Source organism: Pseudonaja textilis, chromosome 3, assembly GCF_049901715.1.
Source record: "Pseudonaja textilis isolate UNSWEBS1 chromosome 3, rPseTex1.2, whole genome shotgun sequence".
NCBI lineage: Eukaryota > Metazoa > Chordata > Lepidosauria > Squamata > Elapidae > Pseudonaja > Pseudonaja textilis.
In genome coordinates this window covers 164,957,474-164,980,645 of record NC_141992.1, presented here as the reverse complement: position 1 = coordinate 164,980,645, position 23,172 = coordinate 164,957,474, and the positions used below count along the sequence as shown (strand labels likewise).

General features: G+C 37.5%; 1 pseudogene; it reads right to left on the bottom strand.

Moving 5' to 3' along the window:
- Positions 1-13,610: 13,610 nt before the first annotated feature.
- On the bottom strand, positions 13,611-16,406 carry LOC148126396 (uncharacterized; annotated as a pseudogene).
- Positions 16,407-23,172: the final 6,766 nt, after the last annotated feature.

Genomic DNA, 23,172 nt, shown 5'->3' with positions numbered 1-23,172 from the left:
TGAATCCTTCTTATTGCAATATTATTTTCTATTAGCAATATTTCTGGTCAGGGTCTGGCCAGCCTGAAACTAAACCTCATATTGATTCAAAAGCTTCTCATGAGTTTTAACTTTGGGAAAGGGCACCCTTTGTCTCTATAATCCCTGTGCTTGCTAAATATGTCAGTGTTCTGAGTAACGCATCCAATAAAATCAGAACCCAAGGCAGGAATGTTCCTCAGAGAACATGTTAATTGGACACATCATATCAGCACAGCTAGTGAAAACCAACTCTAAAAGTTTTCCGTGGTTACCATGTAATTAAAAGAGCAAAAGTTTCCCTCTCCAAGTGTCACAGATCACATTGTCTAATCAAAGAAGGTGGTGGGCTCCCTCAATCACTTCTGTTCCTTCGCCAACTGACACCTGTTGGGATGACCTTGGTTTCCAAGGAAGAGCTCTTTATTTTGTCTACGAGATGGTCAAGCTATTTCCCCCCATCCTCCTCTCCCCATAGTGCATGGCATCTGTGAAGCAGCAGATGATGGCTTTAGCCAGGTTCGATTCAGAGTTGACAGAGTATCTATCTCTACCTACTGTCTCTGTCTCCTATCCAACTCTGGACTATACTATCTCTTGTCTCCCTCCCCCTTTATGGCATGTGGGCTTTCTTTCCTGGGAAACTGAGTCCACCATATCAGTTCCCCTCCATGGGCACCATTTCTCACAGAAAATGGAAAATGAATTTGTTTCCTCTCCTGAAATATAAAATGTTTCATGTATGTATGGATCTTAAAAGAACAAGTGGGAACTTATAACCAAAAATTATAAAAATAAATAGTTCAAAAATTCTTTCTGAGTGCTACTTACTAGTCAAGCTATGGATAAATTGTTCAACAGGATGATTTTTGATTATTAAAAACTTCTCAGAGTACAACAATGGAAGCAAGATTTTACAAAATGATTGTATGTATGTATGTATGTATGTATGTATGTATGTATGTATGTATGATATTCAGTTTTGTTCAGGTATTTTCCCACGTCATTATAGTTGTACAACTTTAAAAGCACAACTACAATGACGTGGGAAAATACCTGAAGAAAGCTGAATACCATACATGTAAGTACCCACGAAAACTTAAGAAAAAAAATATATACATACATATATACATATATATATATATATACATATACATACATACATACATACATAAATACATATATGTTTCAGTTTTAAACCCCAGCGACAGAATTACCAGAGAAGCCATAGAGATTGAAAAAAGACCTGAAAGCATGAATAGAAGAGATGATTCCACCAGACTGTCAATTATTTGGAAGCCTGCACTCACAAACAAAAAAAATCTCCACACCACAAGCCAGGCAAACAGCTGGGCACAAACAGATCCCCCCTGATACCTCCAGCTCAAACACACCCCAACCAGGCACACAGATGAAACCTAGCTTCCTAACAAATGATAGTCATCCATTTACTCAGAGCCAAGCTGCACTAAAAGCCTCCAATACAGGAACACAATGTTGCCAGCCAACCAAGACAAAAAAAGCCACAAAACAGACAGAAGATATTAGAAACACCAATCAAGCAGAACACAGCAAACTCCAAGACCAATAAACACAGACCAAGTCTCCCAACCAATCAGGATGAAGAAAAAACCATTCTGGCACAGCAATAGGCTAGCCCCAAATTTAAAACTGAAACAACTGTAAAAGTCTAACTCACAGACAAACACAATACAGAAGCCTGATGTTGGCAGATGAGATTCTGCCGAAACGTTGCTACAACTTTGAAAGCACAACTATAATGACATGGGAAAATACCCGAACAAAGCTGAATACCATATATATACATATATACATATATACATACATACATACATACATACATACATACATACATACATGTATGGCATTTGGCTTTGCTCGGGTATTTTCCCACCCGAGCAAAGCCGAATGCCATACATGTAAGTACCTGCGAAAACTTAAGAAAACAAATATATACACACACACACACACACACACACACACACACACACACACACACACTTATGGAATGCCTTGTTGGGAACTCACGACAAAACTTTGAAATTTATGTTTTGTTCAGAGCCTACAACAGTAAAAATGACTGCTTTGAGTTTGAAAATATTTTAAATATTTTAAACTCATAATAGTCTGTCCTGACCTTCATTTGTCCACAGAGTGACATAAGCAAGAGATAATTAGGATACTAAATATCTTTGCAAGGAAAATCCTCTATTTTAAGACCTTTCAGCTCAAGCTCATACAAAAATCAAGAACCATCCTTAAGGTGTCGAAGCTTTGTAGTTGAACAGTAAAGCAGGGATGATGATGGAAGAGGAGGTCTGAATTGGGGTTGCTTGAGCTGGCCATCAGGTCTTTCGATTAGTCGTGCCTGGGGAAAGAGGCTGGGGCCCTCTGGTTGGGTTCCCACAACATGCTAAACCTAGGTTAACACAAAGAGCAGAGATTCAACCTAGAAATAAGGAAGAATTTTCTGACAGTGAGAGCAATGAACCCATGGAACAGAAGCTGCCTTCAGAAGTTGTGGGAGTTTCATCACTGAAGGCTTTCAAGAAGAGACTGCACTACCATTTGTCAGAAATGGTGTAGGATCTCCTGCTTGGGCAGAGGGTTGGATTAGATGAGCTACAAGGTCCCTTCCAACTCTGTTATTCTGTACCATCAAGTTGTTTTCAATCTTGTGTCCACACAGAGAGATTTTCTCCATGACAATCTTTCCCTAATCTGGTCTTTAAAGTCTCCCAATGGTGCATTCAACACTGACTCTATCCACCTTCCTGCTGGTTATCCGCTTCTCTTTCTTTCCACCATTCCCAGCATTAGAGTCTTTTCAAGGGAGCTGGGTGTTTGCATAATGTGTCCGAAGAAGGGCAATTTGAGTCTGGCCATTTGGTAGACATAATCATATTATGCAACCTTTGTCTTCAGTTGTGGGAAATCATTTATCTTTTGAAGCAAGATGCAAATGTTTTTCTCAGTAGACCTTTCCAGGGTCAGTCTTTACCATTACGTAAAGCTAGACAGCTTCTACTAGGCTGTCATGAAAAAACAGGACATTATTTATTGAAGCTTGGTAAAGCTTCAAAATTTTCTTCATAATGTTCCAAGTGAAGTGCTATTTGAAGCTGCTTTGTGATCTTTGCCTTATGCTATACACACACATTGCATTTCTTTCTCTGAATAATGTTTAATGAACAGATAAACATGCAAGCATCAATGTGGCAGTGAAACTTTGACACTCAGAAGTTACCAGTACCAGTACTTTTAAAAACTAAAAAATGGTAAAAACAAAATAATATGAAGCTGGCATGCTACAAGTATGTAAAACTACTCAGGCACAATTTTTAGGCTGTCCCAAAGTGCTTTTTCAAAAGGCAACTGGACTTTCTTTGTTTTGCTTGAAGACATTTCTCTTTTTATCCAAGAACCTTCTTCAATTCTGACTGAATGGTGGAAGATGGACGGATTTATATTCTTTTCAGTCATCTGGTTGTTAACACTCTTTCTGAGAGATACTGAGGCCACTTGGAGGTTTATCTATGCCCTCAGAGTCATTTGAATAGTATAAATATGTGTGGAATATTCTTGGAACTGCTGAAAGGACTGGTGTAAACAAGAGATAGATGTTATCATCTTCACAGTATTCAAGTGAATACTTCCATCCTCCACCATTCAGTCAGAATTGAAGAAACTTCTTAGATAAGAATCAAAATGTCTTCAAGAAAAGCAAAAGAAGTCCAATTGCCTTTTGAAAGAGCATGTTGGGATAACAGTGACCTGGATGACTGAGAATCTCCATAAACATCATTTTTAGGGTTATGATAATGGAAATTTTAAAGAAATGTTTTAGAAGAGGGTGAAAAGAGTTGAATAAATGAAAGTGATGCTATTTCAGTTAAAACTGAAGTAAAAAAATGTTTAAAAACAGTATTTTAGATATTTGTATGGGAATGATAGTGATATATTAAAAAGTAGTATTGAAATGATTGCTACAAATATTATTGCACATGGGGGAAAAGATGAAATAGGTAATAAATAACATGAGCATATTGAAAAATGATAAAGCTTTAAGTGTAGCTTCTGCAACCACAGAAATGTATTAAAAATGAAGAAAGCATAAAATGTTAACAGAATATGGTAAAATGGATAGAACATGCAAGGGTTGGTAGAAGAGTAATTGGTAATATACATTGGTTGTGAAGACCAAATGATTGTTCAAAGAAAAATGGTTTTGTCTAACAGCGCAATTCTGTTTACTTTGTGGAATGGAAATGACAATTGGGTAAGTTGGGATCATTAAAAATAAGTGGAATGCTGTGGAAAATGAGGTACTTAAGTGTATGCAGGAGAAGAAGGGATAGGTCAAAAATGAATGGTGAATGAACGTAAGTTGAACGTAAAAAGGAGTGACCAATAAGAAACACAGTGGGGTGGTCTGATCATGTAGAGGGAATAAATATAGACTGAATCACAAAGCAAGTATATGAAGGAAGTGTCATTGGCCTGAGACAAAGGGGGAAGATCCAGAAGTCATGAATGGTTTGTGTTGATAGATGCTCAAAAAAGGGGGGGAGGTGATAATTTAAGGCAGTAGATGAAAATAAGGTGGTATATATATGGGGTAGAGACATGAATGGTTTACAGAGATATTGTGAATTGTGCTGATATAAATTAGATTTAGCTATATATCTTTCCATTTTCTAATCACACTTAGTTATTACTTATTTCTTCTCTATGCTTTCTGTAATGTGGCTGGGCTTATACATTGATTTATATCTTTCAGTGAATATACATACATATTAAAGAATGAATAGACAAGGTGAGGCAAGCATGCAAGGACAGAAAAATATGGAAAGGTATGCGTAAGGCTTGATTTTGGTATAAAATAGCCTAAACAGAAATACTGTGATGAGACTGTAAACTAATAATGTTTAAAATATATGGTAAAGAACATCTTACATCCTGATATCTTTCCTTCTTTCCTACCCCATTGGCTCATCCTTGGACAAAGTGGTTAAGAAAGGGTAGCTATGGAAGCTATTGAATCTAAAGAGCCAAGTCCTGCATACACAATCCTTGCCCTACTCTTTCCAGATTCCCTGGCAAAACTTCAGATAGATATCAAATGAGTGAAAATGCCAAGATGCAGGGCAGAGCCCATGGGAATACCAGCCTATTATCAGTATTGAGTCTCCTTGCATTTTGAGCGCAAGTAATGCATGCCAGATGGATAGGAGCGGAGACTTGAGAACTCCAGTAAAACAAAGTTCCCACTGAAATCAATACAATGCTGGCCATAGCCTCTATTATGGCTTTGACTTTACAGGACTGATCAGACCAAAGCTAAATGGGCTTGTGTAGGACAGCTTCTGATCTTTCTGCTCAGAGATTGTATTAAATAAAAATCTGAGACAATGGATGCATGGCCTGGGATTGAAGAAAGGTAGCTTCTTTGTTTGACAAAATCCTTTTTTTTTAATACACAGCAACCAGATGGCTGTTTCATTTGAGTGGGGCTGTGATCCAGGCAATATGGCAAAATCAAGGAAAAAGCAGCAACCTTTCTCTTCTTATCTCTCCTTCTCAAACTTACATCACAGAAGAAATTAATGTACAGGCATAGTTAATTCTTCAAAAAGGGAAGCAGAATGTGCCCTATAAACCTTATTGTACATTGATCCATTTGCTTTAGAAAATAGCTGTGGAAATACAATTAGAGTATACAAAATCAAAGGAAATTGAAATAATAAACTCAGGCACAAAAGCAGCAATAGCAATGTAAGACTGTAGATTAGGATAACTTGACAAATGTTTGCTAAGATTCTTCATTATTATTGAGAACATGTTTTTATTTCTTCTGGGTTTTTCCGAAACCAACTGAAACTCTAGTTTCTAATAGTGGCTAGGAAGTGATTCTTCAGCAGTAAATATTTACCTTATGGGATTAATTATCCTAAGGTGTCATAATAGGCATAGGTAGCTTTTTAGTTGTATTCATAAAGGTGTCTCTTAATAGTTCCGAGTTATTAAAAAAAATCTAAAAGCAAGATAAGTTGTTGGATGATTTGGAAAAATATCTGGACTTGAATTTTGAAGCAAAAAGTGACATTTTGTTGTGAATTTTCCTTAGATACATGACACTAAAGGGGAAGAAAAGCCTTTGGCTACAAAATGGGGATCGTTCTCTCTTGTTCTTTTTTTTTTTAAGGAACAAAAAGGCTCTGGGCAAACTACATGTGTGCATGGTTGAAATTTGGTTTTTAAAAAGAGGTTCCAATAGCATTTTGAAAGACAATCTGTTATATCTGTAACCCCAATCCCTCTTTTTCTATTCATCTTTAAGAAGTCAAGGAATATCTTTTGGCAACCAGAAGGAAAAATATGAGTCTGTTCTCAGTTCTATTGCTCCCATTGAAGGATTACCTATAGAGCAGGGGTGTCAAACTTGATTTCATTGAGGGCCACATCAGGGTAATTTTTGATCTCAGGGAGCCGGGATGGGCATAACCAGGGTGGGCATGGCCAGATTGATGTTACTCGTGTCAGGGGCATCTATAGGGCATGAGCGCTCTGCCGGCAAAAATGGGCTGTCTATCTCCGCCTGCATGTGGCCCTCCCAATGTCTGTTTTCACTGGCAGAGGGTTGCAGGAGGCTATCCTAGCCAAAAATGGAGATCGGAAGCCCATTTTCGCTGACAGAGGCACCATGGGCTGGTCCTTCGCTGTTTCAGAGTGGTCTGGTGGACCAGATCTAAGCACCTCACGAGCTGGATGCAGCCCACGGGCCTTCAGTTTGACACCCCTGCTATAGAGCAGAGGTCTCCAAACTCCAAATAGCTGGCTGGAGAATTCTGGGAGTTGAAGTCTACAAGTCTTAAAGTGGCCAAGTTTGACACCCCTGCTATAGAGAGTGCTGGAGACCATTTCCACAAAAAAACCTCCTCATTTTGAGCTGTTAAAAAAACTCTGTAAATAGGCTTAGGTGTGTACTCTCAACGTATTTTAATCTTTATTGTATTAATATCAATAATAAGTACATTTGTTAAACTTCCATCAAATGCTAAAAGAGTGCAGTTGCTTTGCATTTTACTGCTTTAGGAACAACATTATTTACCCCACTACTATAATATTTCTGCCTTTCAGTTCTATGATTTTCAAAAGCAATATGTTTTTCCTTTTTGTCCATCCCAAACCTCTAGGCTTCTCTATTGCACTCAGGGGAAAAATATCAGCAATGATGGTTAACATTAAAGATTCACTGTGCAGAGCCCAGTGGGGAAAAATGTTTGCTCTTTCCTGTCTTTTGTGCATTGGGCCATTTAGAATCTATGCCAGCAAAATTACTGAATTCTCATATTTCATAGACTGCTTTGTGTCACGCTTGGTTTGAATACAAATATTCTAGAAGACACACTTAACTATAAAAACATTTGCAGTGCCATCAGCTATAGAAATAACAATAAGAACATTTAGATTTATATAAATTTCAGGGAATGGAATTGTCATTACATAGTTTAAGGACCATAACTGTAACTCATATTTAAGCAACTGTAACATGCAATTCCACTCTTCTGTAACATTAAGAAGGGGGTTCCATGAATATATAATTTGAATAATTGAATAATGACTTAATAAAGCAAAAAGTAAATATTCTATGTTGGATTTGAGAGTTAGCGTATATCACTTTGTATTACAGATAATGATATGGATAACAACAACAACAACAACAACGAGAGCAGGTAACAACAAGATATGGCAATGGTTAAGAGCAGGAAAGTTGAAGAGACTGAAACCAAGTCTCAGGACAAGACTTGCACAAGACCAAGCCTTAAGGACAAATGCATACAAAGCCAACATTTAAAAGATAGCAACAGACAGTTAAGTGCTGTCTATGCAAAAAAAGCTGAAGAAACAGTGGACCACCTGGTAAGCTGCTATAAGAAGATCACCCAGATTTACTACAAGCAGCAGCCTGACAAAGTACTGTAGCAACAATGGTGCATTGGAAGATCTACAGAAATATCTTTGCCCGCAAGTAAGAACTGGTGGGACCATAAAATAGAAAAATCATAGAAAATGACTTAAATTAAATAATTGCTCTGGGACTTTACAATTCAAACAAACAAACATAACAATTGTTGATAAGAAAGACAAAAAAAGTCTGGATAGTGCATGTGGCGGTGCCTGGAGACAGTAGAACAGAAGAGAAAGAATTGTAGAAGATAACAAAATACAAAGACCTTCAAACAGAGATAGAATGACTGTGGCAAAGGCAAGCAAGTGCAGTACCAATAGTAATAGCCACCTTGGGTACAATCCCAAAGCAACTGGAGCACCACTTGAACACCATTGGCATTGACAAAATCACCATCAGTCAATTGCAAAAGGCATCTTTCTTGGGGACTGCTTCCTTCCTGCAACTATATGTGTAATACCGTCAAATATCCAGATTTTCCTATCTCATGTCCTTGGTAAGGACTCAATAGATAGACAAAACTGGCAAATCCACTCTGAACATCTGGCTGACTGTGCTATGATTAATAATAATAATTTTAAAAAACATTTATATTTTTTTATTGAATAAAATACAAAAAGAAAAAGAAAAGAAAATAGGAAAGTGAAACAAGCTGTGGAAGAGAAAAACACAGTTTAAACGACTACATATAAAAAGGAAAAGAGCCTTTGCTGAAGGAGCTGGACAAGGGTAAAACAATGAGATTTTGAAAGAAAACATTGGGCATCAAGTTTCTAACTGGAAAAAGAAGCCTATGCCAGTCAATACCCGAAGGACATTGAAGGAAAGGTAGATACAAAGCTAACATGGAGATGGTTGAGATCCAGGTGCTAAAGAAAGAAACTGAAGGCTTCATTTTGGCTGCCCAATAACAAGCCCCGCAGACCAATTCGATGAAAGCAAAAATTCAACAAGTCAGTAACAACAGCAAATGTAATTTATGCAAAGAGAAAAATGAAACAATGGATCACCTTATCAGTGGCTGCAGCAAAACCTCACAGACTACATTGTCCAAGTTGCCAAAATCATACATGGGAAGCTTTGCCAGAAATTTGGGTTCGAATGCAGCCAAATTATTGGGAACACCAAAGTTCTTGAAAATTAATAGGTCAAGATCTTGTGGGACTTTTGAAACCAAACAGACAGACATCTGGCCCAACATTGTGGAAAAGAAAAAAGTCTGGTTCATTGATATTGCAATACCAGGTGATGCATGAATCAAAGAGAAGCAGCTAGAAAGAAATAACAAAATACCACAATCTGCAAATTGAAGTTGAGTGATTGTGGAGGAAGAAATCAATGGTTGTTCCAATACAGTGGTGGGATTCAAAAAGTTTTACCACTGGTTCGGTAGGGGTGGCTTGGTGGGCGTGCTTTGTGCACGTGCACACACTTTCGTGCACACGCAAAGCAAAAGCGCACTTTGCGCAGGCGCAGAGGTGTTCCAACTCACCGCCTACAAGCCTGAACTCTCCTGGTCGCTTCAGCAACTGCCACGTGACACTCTGATGTGCTGCACAAAGCAGCTGCGCTTCAAAAGCAGAGGATAAAGATGAATATGGGAGCCCGGGCAGGCGAGTGGGCCCAACAGTAGTGTGTGGAGAGAACTGGTTTGGTCTCCGCTGCTCATTGCCTCTACCAGCTTGGCAGAACTGGGCCAAACCAATAGAAGATCACCACTGTTCCAATAGTCATGAGAGTAATTATCCAGTATCCAAAGGGTTGCCTGGATAGATGGAAATTTTGAACTTATCCGACCTGAATATTTTGACTTCGCTTACTTGACCCACCTTACTTGGAACTGCCTCTATACTCAGATATTATCTTAACAGCTCTTAGGTCCTTGGTTCGGAATTGAACTGCTAAGTTTTTACCAGTCCAACAACAACAACAATCATAATAGTTTAAGTAGTGGTAGTAGTAGTAGTAGTAACTTTAACTTTGTAAACTTTTTTATCCTCCCCATGGATACTTCCTTGTTGTGGGAAGGGGCTTGAGGTGCTCTGATAAGATTGATTACTATGTTGGTAGAAGTATATTCTATCAGAAGGATCACACATGCCAGACAGATTTTAGCTTAGAAGAACCAGACTAAGTAAATCCACCAACCATTTAATATGGTGAGAAAACAAAAGAAGACTCATATAACATTTGTTGTCATCCAGGTCAGTGTGAATCACATTAAATATTAGAGTTCCTGGACATCTGTCAAAAAATGGGAAACAGGACTCAGTTTGCAACCAGGACCTAGCTCTTTAAGATTAATGGAAAAATAACAACCACAGACAAAAGTATATTGTATTTGAAAAATGTACCATTATGACCTGCTATTATAAATTATATATTATAAATTGGAACAAAGCGAGGCTATTTAATGACAAATATTTGAACATTAGAAAAGAATTTAATCAAACTTAAATACCACTAAATAACAATTAGCAGATCAAGGGCTATTCATTATCAGAAATAAAATATTCGTGGAAACAGTACTAGAAGAGATTCTGAAAAAATGTGAAAATGAAAGACCTCAAAACAATAGTACAATAGTAGAAGAAACTCAGATATCAATTGATAATCTATAGCAAACAGCTGGTGTGAACTATAGATTTAATAATTTAGAAGTAATAACAACATATCCAGTTCAGGCTAGCACTGAAACATCCTATGAATTTACATTTCCCGACTATCACCAATGAAGAAGAACTAAGAGAGAAGATTATAGCATGTATAGAATCACAAGTAGATAGACACAGATTGCAAGCATTGAAAGTAATGCCCCCAAAAGACCGGGCACCTGTAATGAATGATGTGAATAGGATACTTGCCTACAATGCTTAAATTACTCAGAGGTATAATAGCAGATAACATCCAAGATTATTTAGACAAAATAATTTAATCTCGGTGGAACAGAAAAGAAGTAGAAAAAACAGAGGTACAAAATATCACCTTAATATGTTTTAGACACTTATAAAAATGTAACTTTAATGACAACATGGTAATTTTATTAAAACACCTTAGTTTATAAAATTATAAATCTTATTTTAAAAAAAATAATAATGTATGTTATATGTTCTTTTTTATTCTTTAAAGAGAAGAAGCAAACAAATGTGAAGTGCATTGGATGTGACACAAAAGATTCTAACAGCTCTTTAGCTGATCAACTGTAGCAATACATATTTTTAACAATTTCTGAATTTTGAGTTTTAACTTCAGTAAACCATTATGGTCTATTTAACAAATGCAATTGGATCACGTTGTTCTGTGAAATGGAGCTGTGACATTGTTGACTTGTTGATGCAAGTAACAACTGTGGTGTTGCATCTACACATTGGTCAGTTCCTGAAATGTTAATAAATTCTCAATCTGGCAGATATTTCTAAATATCCTTATTGGAGGGTCAACAGGGTTTTGTTTTGATTCCTCCCCCTCTTTAAACCGACACAATAAAATGCCTGTGATGTTTCCAAATCTCAGTACAAGCAAAATATGATCGGGGTGTATTTTGATCATTTTTATAAAAGTCTCATTGTTTTAAAGAAAGGAATTGTTCATTTTCAACGCCGAATAAAAGCTGCTTATGCATATAACGTAAGAAAAAAACTATCCTATCTTTCTATATCTCCCTTTCTCTGTATGTGTGTGTGTGTAATAGTCATACACACAGACACACACACACACACACACACATGTACATATATTACACAGGAAAACATGACATTCAGAAAAATAAAACGAATCGCGCCAGAAAGTTCTCGCATTTTCCTGGCATCTGTGGAGTGGTGCCATATGAGAACCATATGACTGCTGGCAGATTGGCATGTCAGTTCAAGCATGTACAACTTGACCTTGCTCTCTGTTTGTCAATTTATAAAAGGAACATTGATAAAATTTTATCTGCAGGCTTTAAGCACGAGGACTAATTTATCCCTTTTCCAGTTTTTATTCTGTCCTTCATAGAAGCTAGAACCTCGATTTCAGAAGTATAGAACCAATCGCTATGACAACGACTGAAAACAACAATATAAAATACCTCTAGATAGTGAATATGTATTTTCTACAACAAGCTTAATTTGGGAGTTTGATTAGAAATATCTTCAGACTGAAATTCAGTGCTAGATGAAATGAAAACATTCAGGATGAGAAGAATGCAATAAAATAATGTACAATATTATAAACAATGGAAACTTTCATTTTTTCATTATTCATCTTTTTGTAATCATTGTCATAACTGATCAGATCTATTTTCAGTCATTTTCATAATTGGTTTGGATTTTTTTTAGTTCGGATTTTTTTTTGTTCTTTTTTTCTTATTTATCATTGCTTGTTTAGAGACCCACTTGAGTCTTCTGCTGTTCATGCTGCTGTGGATGCTTTCTAGAAAAACTGGGGATTTTTGGGATTACCTTAATCCTTCAAGACAATAAAACAAAAGATATATATTTTGTAGGACATTGGGAAGGTTTATGAATTTGTTTACTGCTTTTTGTGGCAAATTTGACTACTCCTTTACTGCTTGTAAACTGAATTTTCCATCCAACTGGTAATTATGTTTTCATCCTTCTTCATTTTTCAGTCTATGAAAGTTCAAAGCAACTGAGGTTCAAAACGTATCCCTCTTTTACTGTCAATTTTAAAAGTATATAAATGTAGCTCACAGCTCTTTCTCTGTTCCCTGCTTGGTGTAATTTACTTTCTCTAACCAAAGAGCTTTCAGTGAAATGTCTCCCAGAACACTCAATCATGAGACAAAATGCAGCCATCCTATCTTTTCTTCCTAGAATGGCAGAAGAAGCCATGAGAAGATCATATCATATGGACTCCTAATCATCCACATTCTATGAAATGTAGCAGAAGCCCCATTATACAGACTGTTCATGCAGGCCTTCAGTTACAACCGTCAAATAGAATTCATTTGATGATTTGTCATTTTTTAGAAAAATATCTATCATCTCTTTACAGAATTGTATGAGGATTAACAAATTATCATTTAACATGAGCCATATCGATGTAATTGTTAGAATGCAGTATTGCAGGCTAATTCAGCCCACAACCAGCAGTTTGATCTTGATGGGCTCAAGGTTAACTTACTTTCCATCCTTCTGAAATCAGTAAAATGAGGATCCAGATTGATGGGGACAGTATGCTGACATTGTAAACTATCCAGAGAGTGCTGCAAAGCACTGTGGAGCAATATATAAGTCTAAGTACTATTGCTATAGCTATTTGATGACTCACAACTGCACATTTCAGCTGACTACATTGAAAAACATGCTCAGAGTTAGTGTTGTGAAGTAATTAGAAGGCAGATGGGGAATCTGTGGCCAGTAAAAACTCTCCATTTGGCCCAGGGGATCTCTGTATGTGGACATTTAGCTCTCTCAGATTTACTAATGTACTACCTTAATTGTGCTGTCTCCAACCTGGTAAAAAAACAACAACCTTCTTTAAAAACATCAATTGCTGCTTAACAAAACTTAAGGTCTACTTGTTCCCATCTGACATTAATTTTTTAATATCTCTTGGCTAGGGAGAGAATTAATTTCCCAACTGAATGGTCTCCCTATGGCTGGCGCGGGAATCGGCATATATGTGCATCCATGAAAGTGACAATGTCTATATCAGATGAACAAAGAAATAAACAGATGTTTGAATATGTCTGAATGTGTTTCTAACCCTCTTGAAAATGAAATGCCTATGTAAAGCACTAAGCTGCTATTAGTAGAAATTTCAGTGCTAAGCCATCATCATTTTATGTTACACCTGCTGATCATAAACTCATTCTCTGAGTTGGATCTTCCAGGGGGAGGGGGGGAAGTACCATGTATTAACTAGAGGGAGGTGCTAACACATAGGGGAAGTAGTAAATCAGAATGGCAGAAATCCAGAGACATTTTTAGGGGAAAAGGGAGGAATTAATCATGTTTTGTGATATTGACTGGAGAAAAGGAAAGACTAGAAAATGAAAGAGAAATGATGAAATAGAGTTTTCCAGAAATGAGATTGGCATGCCTGGATGGAATCGTGATGTTGCAAATCCCACTTAAAAGAATATAATTTGCTGTTTGCTAGTTTCTATGAAAAACTACTAATTTAAAATTAAATATTTGGTTGGGAGCAAAGAATCCTTATACCTTAATGACTTCATCTGTGTTTTGGTCTGCAGCAAAGAAACAAACGAGACAGCGATAGCAGAGGGAATAATCAATCCATATTGGTTTAGATCCTCTAAGAACAGAGTACTTTTTATTACTTGTTTGTTTTAGCAAATGAAAATTGGAAAGGAACCTTAAATCGTCCATGGCAACTTGAGGCAGCTTATACTATGTAAAACCATATTTAAAACAAAAAATAAAAATAAAAAACAATAAAAACTAACAAAAAGAATCAAATTAATTAATAAAGTACAATAGAACAAAATTTGGGAAAACAAGAACAACAACTCCCACTCCCTGCCCCAACAACAGCAGATCACACTAGTCATTTGATGGGCTCCATCCCTCTCTGGGTTCCCCAGGCCCTCTGGCAAAACTAGGTCTTCAGTGCCTTTTGGAAGAGTTCTAGAGTGGGGCCATTCTAATCTCTGGGGGAATGATATTCCAGAGAGAGGGAGCCAGTACAGAGAAGGCCCTACTTCTGGGTCCCACCAGGTGTATCTCCCTCAGGGGTAGGACCTGCAAAATTCCCTGCCTCCTCGGTCTAATGGGTCGGGTAGATGTGCCTGGCAAGAGATGTTTCGTCAGATAACCTGGACCCAAAAGGGCTTTAAAGGTGGCAACAGCACATTGAATTGCAAACTGGGAACAAATCGGCAAGCAATGCAACTCCTGCAGGAGAGATGACACATGTGCACACGGAGTCTGCACAAAACCATGCAGGCCACTGCATTTTGCACCAACTGGAGCTTCCAGATGCTCTTCAAGGGCAGCCCCATGTACAGCGTGTTGCAACAATCAAGACAGGAAGTGACCAGGGCATGAGTAACTGTGAGTAGAGACCGCTGATCCATGAAAGGGCGTAACCGGTACACAACCCGCAGTTGTGCAATGGTCCTCCTGGCCACGATTGCCACCTGATCTTGGAACAGGAGTCATGAGTCCAGGAAAACCCCTAGATTACACACAGGGACTGTTTGGGGTAGTACTACCCCATCCAAGACTAAAGATGGTAATTCTCCCTGAGCCAACTAACCCCAAACCCAGAGCCACTCGGTCTTGCAAGGATTTAGTTTCAACCTGTTGCTCCCCACCCAGCCCCTAACAGTCTCCAGGCACTGAGAGAGGGAGGATACAGCAACACTTAACTCACCGCAGGCCAAGAGATACAGCTGAGTATCATCAGGATATTGTTGATACCTCAGTCCATGGTGACGGATGATCTCACCCAGTGGCTTCATATAAATGTTGAACAGGAGTGGAGAGAGTACGGAGCCCTGCAGAATTCCGTAAAGCAGTGGGTGAGGGTTAGATCTCTCCCCTCCTATCAACACTGACTGAGAGTGGCCACAGAGAAAGGAAGTGAACCAAGACAGCACAAGGCTTCCCACTCCCATCCCCAAAGCTGTCCCAGGAGAATCCCATAGTCAATGGTATCAAAAGCTGCTGAGAGGTCAAGTAGAGCAAGGATGAATGCACTAGCCCCATCCCGTTCCCACCAGAGATCATGTAAAAGTGCGACCAGTGCTGTTTCTGTCCAAAATCTAGGTCTGAATCCTGACTGGTAGGGGTCGAGATAATCCACTTCATCCAAAAACCTCTGGAGCTGCTTCACAATCAATAACCTTCTCAACAACCTTCCCCCAAAAGGGAAAATTGGAGACAGGTCGGAAATTATTCAACCGGGTGGAGTCCAGCGATGGTTTCTTAAGAAGTGGGTGGACCACAGCCTCCTTAAAGTGCTGGAGCACTGGCTCCTCCTGTAGAGAAGCATTAATTATTGTCAGAGTTCACCCTCCTGTCACCTCCTGGAAGATTTCACAAGCCAGGAGGGACATGGGTCTAAAAAACAGGTGCTTGCGTGCATACTCCCTAGGATTCTGTCCACTTCCTCAGGAGCAACAGGGTCAAACCATTCTCAGATAACAGGGCAAGAACCTGCCTCAGGAGCTTCCACCAGATCAGCAACCACGCCGGCATCTAACTGGGAACGAAGTCAAGCAATTTTGTCTTCCAGAAAATCCACAAATTCCTCAGCGCTCCCCTTCAGGTGGACCTCAATCTTTTCCTTCCCTAGGAAGAGACAGCTCACCTTAAAGAGGATCGCTGGGCGATTGTCTGCAGACACAATTAGTGTGGAGAAGTATTTACACTTCGCCTTACAAATAGCCACAAGGTAGGCCTTAGTAGCAGCTCTTACCCATGTTCAATCGAGTTTATGCAAACATTTCTTTCTAAGGAGCCCTTGAAAAAAGACAGAGGCTGAATTATTACCATACACCATGTTTTCGGGTGATTGTGAATTATAAATTGAAACATAAACTGCAATTCTATGCATGCTTATCCGATAGAAGTTGAATTCAGCAGGGTTTATTTCCCAATAAACATGCATAGAACTAGCATGTTTATAACTTATTATACAGTCCTCATTTCCTTTCCCTGAAAATAATGTGCATCAAATTCAATAGGACCTAATTCTACATGAACAAGACTGTATTATAAGAATTTGTCTGGATTATTGGGTTCAATAATAGACCTTAGCTGAATGGTTAATGTTTTAAAATGATTGGCTAGGTATTTGTTCAGTTCTATAAAAATCAAAGGAAGCTGGAGAGTTTAACTGATATTCCAAAGAAGACTTGAAAAAAGTCATTCAAATGACAAAGAAACCATATTGCAGCATGTAGATCAATTGAAAAGAGAACAGATTTCCATCTTGAAATGAAATATGGGCCGGGGGGACACCCCCCTTTCCCCAAACACACTATGACAGATTACAAGGTTTGCAGCTGGAGTTAATCCAGATTTCTGTTTAATTAAATAGTAGCAATCATTCTGCCATATTATATCAGAATTGCACAAAGGTGAGATGAAGGTGATAGGCAACATATGTGTGTGCACCTCCTTATTTTCATTGGAAAATATGAACATTTAGCTTTAAAATAGAAAGACTGTACATACCATGTTTATATCCAGTTCGCTACATCCTGCATGTTTTGGACAGCAGCAGGACTTTCTCAAAGTACAAATATATTTGATGTAATCCTTATTTAAAAGAGCTGTTCCTGTTTCCATAAAGGCATATTGGATTGCCAACAAACAAACAAACAAAAAACATGAAGGGAATAGCAACCAAAAATAGGGCAGTTATAAAAGTTACAGTATATAAAAATATATACAAGTTATAGTGCTAATTTATAGGAATACATATTTAGAAATTCATATAATCTCTTAAATAGAGGTACAATATATCTATCCATCATGGAGAAACTGACCTAAGACTGTTAGTGCTATACCATGAAACTAAATAATATTGATGAATTAATCTTTTCTTTCTCTACTGTTCTTATTTTTGGATATGAAACTCTTCATATCCAAATTTTAGCAGGACTACCAGATTCTGTAACAGCTTTGTTCCCTATGTCATCCATCTATAAACTCAAAAGATTCATTATTCTCACCATGTACATGTATACATCCAAACTAAACTGTTGTTTCTCCATGTCATATAATATATGTGAATATTTATTTATTTATGTATATTTATGTAGTGTATATTCAAGGTGGAGCCCCATTGAGAGCTGTATGCAATGAAATTACATTTTAATGTATGCCAATTAGTGTATATCCAAAGTGACAACAAAGCTATTCCAAGTCTAAGTCTAAGGTCAAATAAAGGTCTATTCTCTATAAAGTCAATCAGGATCTTACCGAATTGTGTACTGTGTATTTTTAGTTAAGTAAAGTTTGTGCAGAATTCCATAATTATATTCCAGAATGTAATCGAGCAAAACCATTTTTTGTTTAATATTAAGAGAATAAAGGTCTTAGATTACAGTGGCACTGAAAAGAGACAAAGTGCCCAGTAGAGAACTTGTTTTTATTCTTCCAAAATACTTAAACATTTGTATTTGCTCATTACTCAGAGCACACATTTTCATGTTTAGATGCTTTACATGTTTCCTTGTATCAATTTATCATTCTTAAGGCTTATATCAGTATTTCTCAACCTCAGCCCGTCTAAGATGGGTGGGCCTCCACAGAATTTCCCACTGGCTGTCATGATAAACGTTTTTATGAGAATTTCAGTGCAGTCAAAACAGATTTGTTTTGTCCAGTTTCTCCACTTTCTGCTGCAACAGCCTAAAAATTACAAAAAGCAAAAGTGGTCCCATTTTAATGAGATTTTAAATGACTGATTGATTTTTAATTCTTACTATGAAGTAAAAAGCCAGCAACCCTAGGGTATAATAGGTAGCCCACTATTTATTTCTGATCATGTCATTTATCTGTCTTTAAATGACTTTTAAGCATATTCTACATGAAGTTGAATGAAATACATTTTTTTAAAACCTATCCTGCCTGTCTTTAAAATTACAGCTCTTTTAACATCAAATAATTCATTAGTCACTCCTTCCTGCTATTTGGTACTTGTGTGTGTAAACAACATACCTTTCAAAAGGCTATCAGAGGTCATCCAACAAGCTAAGAATTGAGGACTTAAATAACATGTCTTCACAAGATTCTGCTGGGCACTTTGTCATTTTAATAACACTTTCATTCCAGAAACTTTCAGTAGCTAGAGTCATAATGCTTAATTGCTCTCATTTATCTCTCTAATAAATGATGTCATTGACTTACTATGGTTGTAAAGAGACAATTGGCAAGCCAATATGTAAATCTGCTACATTTAACCATGGAAACCATAGTGAATGCAGAGCCCTATGCAAAAGAGCAAGTGTCTTTAAATAGAGCAAAGCTGTTTTCGACTAAATCATCCAAGTTTGTATATTTAAAAAATCCATGCACTTCACACATTGTCCAAGTATCTGTTATGAAAAGAACAGAGGAAAGTAGGTGCAGTCATATGGATGACTTTTTGAGAGGGGAAGTGTTATGTTGGGAAGGGGTGGTGGTGTGTTTGGTGGAATATGGTGCAAATTTCAATAGACAACTATTTTTTGAAGATTAGCTCTGCAAATTAGATCAGTTCAAAATTCAAGCCTTTTTTCTATTTTATGTCATAAAACTGAATCCCAGACTAATGATTAGGTAGAAAAGAGTTCCTAGCATGACTCTCTTTCTCTGGTAAACTGCCCAGTATTGGTGGAGCTCCCATGATAATCTGTAGACTCCCAAATTTCTCTTATTTATTTCTAATAAATTGTGGTTTAGTTAGTGAATACTCAATTTAACTGAATGAAGAAAAGAAAAAGGCTGTATTAGGAGCAGAAGGGCATGTGTTGTTTAAAGCACTGTTTGCAGGTAGAAAGATAGTTAAAAAAGGAACTTAGGGCAGTATATCAGCAGTAGGCCATTGGCTTTTTTATATTATAATTTTGTATAGCTTTATTACCATATATAGAATAGATATACAATAGAAATACAATAGAATACAATAGAGTAGAATAAACAGAGTTGGAAGAGACCTTAGAGCAGGGGTAGGATTCTACCAGTCCACACCTATTTGCTAGAACCGATTGTTAACATTCTAAGCAGTTCGGAGAGCCTGTTGTTAGAAGAAATGACTGTTAGAAGAAAATCCTGTAAGGAAAGCAGGAAGGAAACATTCTGGTGTTGCTTACAGAAACTGTCTCTCCGTTAACCCTTTTTACATTCTTGGCAGGACTAGACTTCCTATCTCAGGAACTTCTCTGGAGTTTGTTTCCCCTCCTTTGCTGGTACTTTGCTTGTGTGGAGTCACCATTCAAAGTTACAATGGCACTGAAAAAGTGACTTATGACCATTTTCCCCACTTACGAGTCATGAGAGGCCAGGCGAGGAGATGCATGCCTCGATGTGAGTGATATTGAGTTGGCCACACCCAGCCAATAACATGACCACCAAGCCATGTCCACCCAGTCACATGACCACCAAGTCACGCCCACAACCTAAGCCATGACCACAGAACCGGTTGTTAAAAATTTGAATCTCACCCCTGCCTTAGAGGTCTTCTAGTCTAGGGGTGTCAAACTCATCACCCATGGCCCAGATGCATCATGTGCTGACCATGTCCACCCCTGATATAGCAAAGGGGGAAAAGTTATGATATGTCACATGATGACAGCGTAACATTGCAAATTTGACACCCTTGTTCTAGTCTAACACCCTGCTCAGGCAGGAAACCCTATATACCATTTCAGACAAATGGTTGTCCAATCTCTTCTTGAAAAATTCCAATATTGGAGCACCCACAATTTATGGAGGCAAATTGTTTCTGATCAATTTCCTAGCTGTCAGGAAATGTCTCCTTAGTTCTAGGTTGCTTCTCTCCTTGATTAGTTTCTATCCATTGCTTCTTGTCCTGCCCTCAAGTGCTTTGGAGAGTAGCTTGACTCCCTCTTCTTTGTGGCAGTCCCTGAGATATTGGAACACTGCTATCATGTCACAACTAGTCCTTCTTTTCATTGAAATAGACATATCCAATTGCAGCAACCTTTATCTGCCAAATGCCCTGGAATAGCATCTTTGAGCAAACAGTACTTCAAAGCAAATGTTTGCCCTAGCTAATCCTTCGTTAATCCAACACATCTCAGAGAGGGAAGGGCACAAGGGGAAAAAAGAAAGAAGAAATGCATGAAATGTAATTGACTGAATGTAACATCTTCCCTGCAAATATTGCAAGTATGGATATTATGTAAGGAACTCTCTTGTCACATGACTTGAGGCTGTAAAGGTGAGGGGAGGCAGGACTGCCAAGATAATCCATTAGCCCTTAAACTAATACTTCGTTGAAGCACGTTTTGATTTTATAACAGAATTCAGTCTTTTGGAGTAGGAGCCTATCAGCATGACACAGCTTGTCTTGGGAAGTTTGCCCACTCCAAATCTGTCAGATTGTAAGAACATCTTCTACACATAGCCCTCTTAAGTTATCCCACAGATTTTCACTCGATTCAGGTCTGGGGTCTGGCTGGGCTATTCCAAAACTTCGATCTATTTCTGGTGAAGTCATTCTTTTGTTGATTTAGAGATATACTTTGAGTTGTTGTATTGAAAGATGAAATTCTTCTTCTTCAGCTCCAGCATTTTAGCAGAGGCCTGAAGGTTTTGTTTCAAAATTGACTGATATATGGAACTATTCATAATTTCCTCCACTTTGACTAAAACTTTCCTTCAAGCTGAAGAAAAGCAACCTCAAAGCATAATGTTGCCGTTATCATTTACTGTGAGTATGGTGTACCTTTATGAGTGTTGTTTTGTGCCAAACATACTTTTTTGGAATTATGGGCAAAAAAAAGATTTATGGTCATTAGACCATAGCACTTTTTCCCATTTTTGTCAGACTTGATGTAGGTTTTTGCAAAGTGTAGCTGGGATTGGACGTTTTTCTGTGTAAGAAAAAGTTTTATTTTCCACCCTACCCTCAGAGTCCAAACATATGAAGAATACAGGAGATGTTGTTACATATAGTACACAACAAGTTCCTGTAGCGGCTTAAATGTTGCTGTAGGCCTCTTGGCAGCCTCTTGTTTTTTCATCAATTTTGGAGGGACAATTGGTATTTTGGTATATTGGTGTGCCATATTTTCTCTATTTGTTGATTACTGTCTTCCATGGTATATCTGAAGCCTTGGAAAAAATTTTATATACTTCTTCAGACTGACACCCTCCAATAATGAGATTCCTTTGATACTTTGTAAGCTCTCTGCAGACCATGACGTTTGCTGTAGAAGGCAACTGAGTAGATGTCAGAAAAACCTTACTAGAACAGCTGCATTTTATATAGACTTGGTCAGAATCACTTGAATTGATGGCAGGTGTGTACTAACATCAGTTTGAATGTGATTGGTTAATTCTGAACACTGCCACATCCCTACATATAACAAGGTATGCACACTTATGCAATCATATTATTAGTTTTTTATTGTTCTTTTCTCCCCTAAAAGATTTCAGTTTATTTTTCAATTAAATTATGCAGCTTGTATGTTATATTAAAGGTGAACAATATTCTGAAGTTATTTATCTTATCTTTTTTACATCTCAAACAAACTAACATTTTAAGTGGGCTGTGTAGACTTTACAAGACTGCTTGGAGATTGAATTGAATTACTATCCATCACATTGTTTTACTTTTCAGAAACATCCTTTCATTATTCTAAAGTGGAAATTCAAGAAAAAAAATTGGAAATTGCATTTAATTTTTCTCAATTTTTTTCAAAGGATTTATAAAGCTGCCTCCAAAAAAAATATCTATATTGTTTTTGCAGCATTTGTTTCTGACTTTGAATATTCTGTGACAGTTAATAAAGCAAAAAGGAACAGATATGATGAGGCATAGGACAAATGCAGAAAGCCAAAAGTTTACAATCCTCCTAAGCAGTAATGAGGTCTTAATCCAATGGATAGAGTAGAACATAAAAGAACACTTTTACAGGTTCATTGGTTTATGTGCTAATAGTGAAATTAGTGATTTAGTATGACAGTGCCAATGAATTGGGAGGCAGAGTATTTCTAGAAACTGACGTAACAAATGAATAAGTTTGGAGATACCAAGTCAGGCAATTTATTCACTGTGTGGAAAAAAAAGAGCATAGGTGCTATTCTAAACAGGGAACATAAAGTAGTGGTGGTTTTTCACCAAGTACAGATGGCAGTTCTGACAAGGAAGACAAGTTATTCCTGGTAACTTGTCAACTTTGAAGATTTTCAGTTCAAACATGTGTTCTAGATATGCTAACAGTAAAGTATAGATTCTGAGAAATTGCAAGGCCTTTGAAAAATGTCTCTTATAACTCAGTTCAGGAAATTGCTTGGCTTTTGCCTCAAATGCTGTTATAATGTTTGCTAAGTACAATGAACTGAGTGTTGAACCTTCTACAGAAGAAAGGAAGTGGTGCTGACTTTATGTCCTATTTAGCACATGCAACAGTTAAAAATGTGGCAAAGTATTTTATTTATTTATTTCTAGTGAGTTTTTTTTACTGTAAGCATTTTGAAACAAGTGCCAAAGAAAAAGAACTCGAAAGT